This window comes from Fukomys damarensis, unplaced genomic scaffold (assembly GCF_012274545.1).
Source record: "Fukomys damarensis isolate Sample0158 unplaced genomic scaffold, DMR_v1.0_HiC HiC_scaffold_35, whole genome shotgun sequence".
Classification (NCBI taxonomy): Eukaryota; Metazoa; Chordata; class Mammalia; order Rodentia; family Bathyergidae; genus Fukomys; species Fukomys damarensis.
The window spans coordinates 34,939,212-34,947,205 of record NW_022900947.1 but is presented as its reverse complement, the minus strand read 5'-3'; the positions used below and the strand labels follow the sequence as shown (position 1 = coordinate 34,947,205).

Genomic DNA, 7,994 nt, shown 5'->3' with positions numbered 1-7,994 from the left:
TATTTATTATATATATTAGATATTAGATATTTATATATATATGAAATAGCAAATATATATAGTCCATATATATATATATATACACATATGTATACCAAATAAATGTATACTATATATATATATATATATAATATGTGTATTCAATAAATAAATATATCTCAAGCTAGAGTGCCTGAGATATCTTGATTCATTCAAGAGCAGTGTCTTGATCTGTATATTCTTTGGAGGAAAGCAATATATAGTAGTCAAGGCCATAAGTTTGGAACTCTCAAAAACTTGAACTAACATTCCAGATCCAGTACCGATTAGATGCCAAGTTACTCAACCTCACTAATTTCTAGTGTCTTCAGATTTTTTTTGATAGGTGCATCTAGTAAAAAATTGTGACAGAATGAGTTTTGGATACTATTTAACACAGTGCCCAGAATATCATAAGTGCTTGATAAACTTCTGCCTTACCATTAACCTTTGCTTTCTACTTTCTATACTACTGCTACCTTAGATAGACAAAGCCCCCCCGCTTTTGACCTCATGAACAGGTCTTCAAAGTAACCTCCTAGTTAATTATTATCCCTACTTTCAAAGTTTTCTCCTCATTTAACTTTTGCAGTAGCATATTTTTAAGAACATGGAGAAAGCAAGAGACACAGAAAAGACATACAAAAGGAGACAGCAGAAGACAAAAAATAATAGTGGTGCATATTAAGCACTTACTCTATGACAGGAATTTTTAAAACACTCTTCAAGTTTAATTCTCAAAAGAGCCCAGTGAAATGGATACCAATTTTATCCTTCATTTGAGAAAACTGGACCATAAATGAAGTACAGAGAGGATAAGTTACTGAATCAAGGTTATATAGCTGGCAAGAGGTGTTATTTAAAATATATAATGACAGAACTGATGCTAACAAAGAAAACAGTGTGTGAATCATTCTAATGTACTAAATCTATGCACTCTCATTCATGAGCTGTGAAATGGCAGATTTGAATTCAAACCTACACACTCTGGATCCAGAGTACCCACACTTAACCATTAAACTAGGAATAAGAACAATGGTAGAAGAAAATATCCTATAGCTGATTACCTAAGACAATTTTTTTCTTATGGATAAGATTCTAATCTAATATCTAATTATGAGTCATCACAGTGAGTATACTGAAGATTAGTGATCCATTATTTTTATGAAATCTGCTATGAGTGTACCAAAACATAACATGCACTTCTAAACAGCTATACAATTTTCAATCCACATCTGAATCTGATTTGAGTTTCTTGTAACTTTTGCAGTAGGAAAGGAACGCAGAAGCAAAGACCTCAGGTTAAAAACAAAACAGATATACCTTGTAATTTTATATTACATGAAAGTGTAGATGACATACCTTTGCTGGAAAAGAGTTTTCTAGAACACTGACTTTCTGATATTTGGTTTCTGACTCTAATAATAAGTAGGAAAGTTATAAACATTAAAACTATAATCAAAAAAGTGAGACTTTGCCACATTGCCATATTGTGTGGTATGTTATGAGTATTAATTCTATGGGATTCATAGAAAGAATTAGAATTTATGAAAAGGTCAGGCATAGAATTAGAAACTTGCATTGCTTTGGATGTATACTAGGGTTGTTTTGTTTTGTTTTGTTTTGGTACCAGGGATTGAACTCAGGTCCTTGCGCTTGCAAGGCAGGCCACCAAACCACTGAGCTAAATGTCCAGCCCTACTAGGGGTTTTTTTTGTTTTGTTTTTTGTTTTTTTTTTTAATTGCAGCATTTGAAACAAAATACTAATGTAATGCAAGTGCATGATATATCCTCAAGTGTAGCCAGTGTTAAGAAGGAGTAATACAGACACTCAAATAAGGATCTCTTTTCCAAACTATCAAGATCGGGTCCTACCTAGCAGGTAAGAAAGTTAACAGCAGACATTGTCAGAAAATTATGATGAATATGTTGGGAATAATTCACAAGGCACCAGACAATAAGCAATAACCAATTACCACACTGTTCTGGAGGTCACAAGTTCCTCAGCTAAGATTGATTTAACCTGTAAATATGCAACTGTAGGAGCAGAGAGGGCCGGCCTCGAGAGTCAGGACAAGCTGGGCTGTGGAGGCTGTCTGAAATGTAGCTGAAATAGCACCAACAAATTGCTTGCTCTTTGCTTTCCCTGTCTTCACTCTCTAAACTGAAATTCTGTACAAATCCCAGGTTACTATGGAATCAAATTGCTGATGCTAAGGCTGCCAGAGCTGGTTGATAGGTAACACTGAGCTTTTTCTCAGAAAAATTCTTCTTGCTTTCAAGAAGTCACCCGTAAAATTATGTTAAAGTCTAGCTCTGGTTATTTTTCACGGTATTCAGAGCACAGTTATGCTTAAGACAATAGCATTTACCCTCAGTAGTACTATTAATTCATGCACAACCCTTACAAGTATACAATATGTTTTCATCTGTATCATGCCACCTTCATAATACACAATATGAAGTAGAATTATTTGGATTAACAGATGATGAGGATGAAGTTTATCAATGAAAAAGACCTTGCCAGAGAGAACACTAGATCTCAAAATCCCTAGACCACAGTGTTTTAGCAATAATTTTAAATATTCACTCCCAATTTAGATTGTCTCCAGTTAGGGTCTTTCTTCACACTTAGATCCACAGGGCTCCTCTCTGACCACCTGCCATTGCCCTCCAGTGTCTGCCTTCAGTTTCTCTGTTGCCAACAATCCTTGGCCCCTTTGCACACCATGCTGTGAGGTCCTACTTTCTGACTCTGTCTCCTCTACCCTTTTTCCATACTACAATGTTTCTTGTCTCCCAGCTCATGAAGCCACCACTCTACTATGTGAAAAAAGACTGATATGAGAAAAACGTTTATTTGTTTTAAGGAGATACAGCTTTATGCTATCTACTCCAGAGTTCACAATATTATTTTAAGAATTTTCTGTGAACAAAAAGAATTCATAGAATCGCTTCTCGGCCTTTTGGCTAAGATCAAGTGAAGAATTCATAGAGACTTTTTAAATTGCGGTAAGTCTTTTGGTTTTAACAATGTATTTTACTCCTTTAGAATTATTAAGAATGCCATGTTCCTGATTTATTTAATCATGAAAATAGATATTATAAGAGGAACAGATTTGGCTGATATAAAATTTCCATAATTAGCTTTCATGATACTGTTACTGCTTTATAATTAACTCAAACACTAATATATATGAGCCATTTTTATTCCAGTATACTTTGTGTGAGGCTTTTCATCCTCATTTGTGTCAACATCACAACTTGCATTCCTCTAAAAATTATTACAGCAGCCATCATCAGCACAAAAATTATCTAATAATCTACATTGTCTCAAAAATCAACGAAGTACAATGTACCCACGTTTATCATAAGAGGAAAAGAACAAAAAAAACACAGTTATTCATAACAGAAAAACTGAAAATCAGGAAAGCAATTTTTGTAATTATAAATAATGATTTTTCTTAGGAAAAAAGAAATGGGCTTTAAGCATCTAAAGACTATTTCAGTAAGAAGGGAATTTCAAAAGGATCTTTTAGCCTTTCTAGATTGTTTATACCTTCTTTTGTTTGTGAAATTTATGAAATTTTAGAGTTTTTAATTTGGTGAATACCTTATCATGCATAATTCCTGGGCTGTCCAGTTTATTATTAGTCAATATTAGAATCTATAATAGTTGTAATTTGTGAACATTTGGGGTCTGAGGGTCTTCTTAAACACACAGTTCATTTGTATTTTCTATGGTTTCTTCCCAGCTTAACTCTAACTCTGAAAGTAAAAATATAACCCTAATTCCTCATCTACATATCATCATGATAAATGATTGCAGCCTACTGCAATTTTCCTTTTACCTTTTTTGGGGGGGAAGTACTGGGGATCAAATTTAGGACCTTGTACTTGCAAGGCCCGCAGTGGAACAACTCAGCTAAATCCCTGGCTCTCTTTTACCTTGTTATAAGTCAGACAATATGTCTTCCATCATTAAACTCTGGAGTTACCACTCCTGTATATCTGAGTAGATATGTTTGGAAATATTTATTTGAAATGTAAAATAACAAAAAAAAATTTTCCTGTGAGAGGATTTCATATTGAATGCTTTACATTTCCTGATTTCCTGATGAAAGAAATCAATAAGGAGCACTCAGACTAGTGCAGTGTTTAAGACAATATAGAAATTGTATTGCTAGCATGATATTCAATGGTCAAATCTGTTCAGCACTGCAACTTTGGCAATTTACTACATACTGAAACATCAAAGGATAAAAAGAATCAGAGTAAGGAAATTCTAAGCCAACATTCATTCATACATTTTAATGCTGAATGTCTTTATGTGATCACAGGTGCAACGTACAACTGTTGACATTGAAGAAACAATAACTAAAAAGGAAGAGATTGGAAAGAAACATTAAAAAGGAGACAAAAAGAAGAGGAAGAAGAGGAGGAGGAGGAAGTTGGAAAGAGGAAGGAGAAGGGGAAGAGAAAAGAGGAAGAGGAAAGGGAGGAAGCACCAGCAGGCTCACTATTAATTTGATATTGCTGCAGGAATACTCACAACTACATGAGTATCACCAACTGAAGAACGTCTATGACTACAGATTAAAAGACAAGTCTTTTCTGGGAAGACTTTTATTATTATAAAATAAATATTCCAAGGTCTCACGGAGTTACACAAATGTAAATATAATCAAATTAGACAGACAAGGCCCTGAGAAGGGTATTATTTTTTTCTAATTTTATTTATTTTTTTAAATTTAATTTATTGGTACATTCTAGGTAGACAGTACAGCTACATTCATTTCTAGGATCTTGTACCTTTATGTGTCAGATCTTGGTTCTCATTTATTCCCCTTGTCCCTGCCCTCCCTTCACCCTCCCCTCCCCTCCCCCCTTCAAACACTTTAATTCCATTTTTACATTTTCTCATATTTTTTTCCTTTTCCCTTATTCCCCCTTCCCTATCCTTCTCACTGTCCCTACACCTTTGGTCCTTTTCTTCCTATTTGCTAATTGTCCCATTAGGATCTTGAGCACTATTTTAGTTTTTCACACCAGAGAAACTATTCTGTATTTACACATGTGTGACTTATTTATTTCACTTAGAAGTATATCCTCAAAATGTACCCATTTATATGAATGAATATACTTTCTCATTCTTTATGGCTGAGTAGTATTCTATTTTGTAGAAAAACCACATCTTCTTAACCAGTTTCCAACTGATGGGCAGATGAGCTGTTTCCAAGTTTTAGCTATTACAAACTGAACTGCTATAAACATGGGTGCGCCTATATCACTGTGGTATGATTCTTTCACTTCTTTTGGAAAGATACAGAACAGAGGGATGGCTGAGTCAAATGGAACCTCTAATCATAGTTCTTTGAGGTATCTCTATATTGATTTCCATAGTGGTTGCACCAGTCTGCACTCCCACCAACAAACAATGGAGAAGGGTTCCTTTCTCCCCACAACCCCGACAACATTTGTTATTGTGTGGTTTCTTGATAGCAGCCATTCTTTGTGGGGTGAGTTGAAATCTCAGTGTTGTTTTCATCTGCATCTCTCAAATGACCAGTGATGTGGAGCTTTTTTTCATATATTTACTTGCTGCTTTTATTTCTTTGTCTGAGAAATGTCTGTTCATTTCAGATGCCCACTTTAGAATTGGGTCTTTATATTTGGGGGGCGGTTATTTTGAGATCTTTATGTATTTCAGATAATAGTCCTTTGAGGAGCAGCTGGTAAAAAGATTTTCCCACATTGTAGGTTGTCTCTTAGTTCTGTTGATGGTTTCTTTTGCAGTGCAGAAGCTTTTTAATAAGATGAGATCCCAGTTGTTGTTCTTTCTGCTAGTTCTTGTGTTACTGAGGATTTATTCATAGTCTTTTCCTATGCCAATGTCTTCCAGAGTTCTGCCTAACTTATCTTCCAGCAAGTTTAGCGATTTTATTTTTATATTTAAATCTTTAATCCTCTTGAATTTAATTTAGTGCATGGTGATAGATAAGGGTCTAATTTTAATCTTTTGCAGGTTGAGATCCAGTTTTTCCAACACCATTTATTAAAGAGGCTATCTTTCCTCCAGTGGGGACTGGCAGTTCCTTGTACACAAATAATAGGCTCAATGAGAAAGAAATTAGGGAAACAATTCCTTTCACAATAGCACCCAAAAAATGAAGTATCTGGGAATCAACCTAACAAAACTACAGCAGTCTGAAAAAAGAGATCGAGGAGGATTTACGAAAATGGAAAGATGTCCCCTGCTCCTGGGTAGGAAGAATCAACATAGTGAAAATGGCCATACTACCAAAACTGCTATACAGATTCAATGTAATACCAATTGAAATCCCAACACTATACTTCACAGAACTAGAAAGAAGAATCCAAAAATTCATTTGGAACCATAAGAGACCTAGAATAGCAAAAGCCCTACTAGGCAGCAGGCACATGGCAATGGGTATAACAACTCCCAATTTGAAACTATACTACAAAGCCACTGTGATAAAAACAGCATGGTACTGGCAAAGAAGCAGACCTGAGGATCAGTGGAACAGAATGGAAGACACAAATACAAATCCAGATGCACTCAGCCACCTCATCTTTGACAGAGAAGGGTATTTAACAGATTTTTTTTCTCCTATTATTTAGCAAATGTTGTCCTTGAAAAATTCCTTAGATTACACAGATGAAGTAGAACAGAGGGATGAAAGCTACTTCTCAAAAAGTCTCAGACACTCTCTGGGAACTCTTATTTTTCTCCATTTTATCACCTTTAGATAACAGCACCAGAGAATATGCCTTGTTTGTTTGTTGAGCAAATTCACCAGCTGCTTCCTGCAGCCAAGAATCTAAATCTCTGTCTCTAATTAGTCCAAGTTACTTGCTTATTCTTTTGTCAATAGATTCTATACAGATTCTTAACAATTTAAAACCTCACTAGTGTTTTGAACACCTCAGCACAAATCAACATGGTACAGTAATTCTATTGGAATTCGTGGAGGATGATGAGGCTTCTCTCAAATGCCTGCTCATTGGTTTTATTTTATACTCCAGGGTTGTGTGTTGTAGAATGGACATAGCAATCTAGTAAAACACAACAACAAAGTATCATATTGAAACATTCACTTGTTTTTCTCTTCTGTAAAGTTAAATGTGCCTATTAACACAGGAAGAAAATATCAACATCAGGAATAATTGATACACTGGGAAAATGGTACTTAGGCAACATAGTGCAAAATCAGAATTGGAATTTTTGGGCTGGGGATTTAGCTCAGCGGTTCGATGGCCTGCCTTGCAAGTGCAAAGACCCAAATTCAATCCCTGGTACCAAAAAAAAAAAAAAAAAAAAAAGAATTGGAATTTTTAATTTTTTAAATAATTTAAAATAAAACTGTTTAACAGACTATTTAGGTTTTTTTTTTGATTCCTAAAAGCAAATATTTCACTTCTAAACACAGCAAAGACCCTGTTCAATTTAAATTAGGACTGCCTAATGCTACACCGTGTTTTAATTGTCAATGCCATGAGTGTAATTGCTCTGGAAATGTTGGTGCAATAAAGAATCTTCTAAAATGAGGAGCATGAAGAAAGCCACTGCGCTTCAGCATTCAGTTAGCATTCTAAAACAATATCTACTGAGTGCTAGATGTATCCAGGTTATTCTATGATTAACAAATCTTTTTTTTCCCCCTCCAGATTACTTTTAAGGAGAAATTCTAAGAGGAAAGGATCAAATTATAAAACATTTTCCATACAAACTGATTTTTATAATTTCAGAAATCAATGTAGAATTCTACTTGTGATTAGTGTAATTTTCAGTTTTAATTTGACTTGATTATTGCAAGTAACAGATTTTTAGTGTTTTAGTTTTTACACATTTCAGTAAACATCTAACATTATCTGACATAAATTTCCTACCTAGCTTTGTCATACTTGAATGCTAACAGATTTTATTCAAAAATTTCAGATAATCTGGGTTGAT

General features: G+C 34.6%; 1 pseudogene; it reads left to right on the top strand.

The window, feature by feature from the left end:
- Positions 1-2,969: 2,969 nt before the first annotated feature.
- Positions 2,970-3,113, top strand: LOC117284286 (annotated as a pseudogene).
- Positions 3,114-7,994: the final 4,881 nt, after the last annotated feature.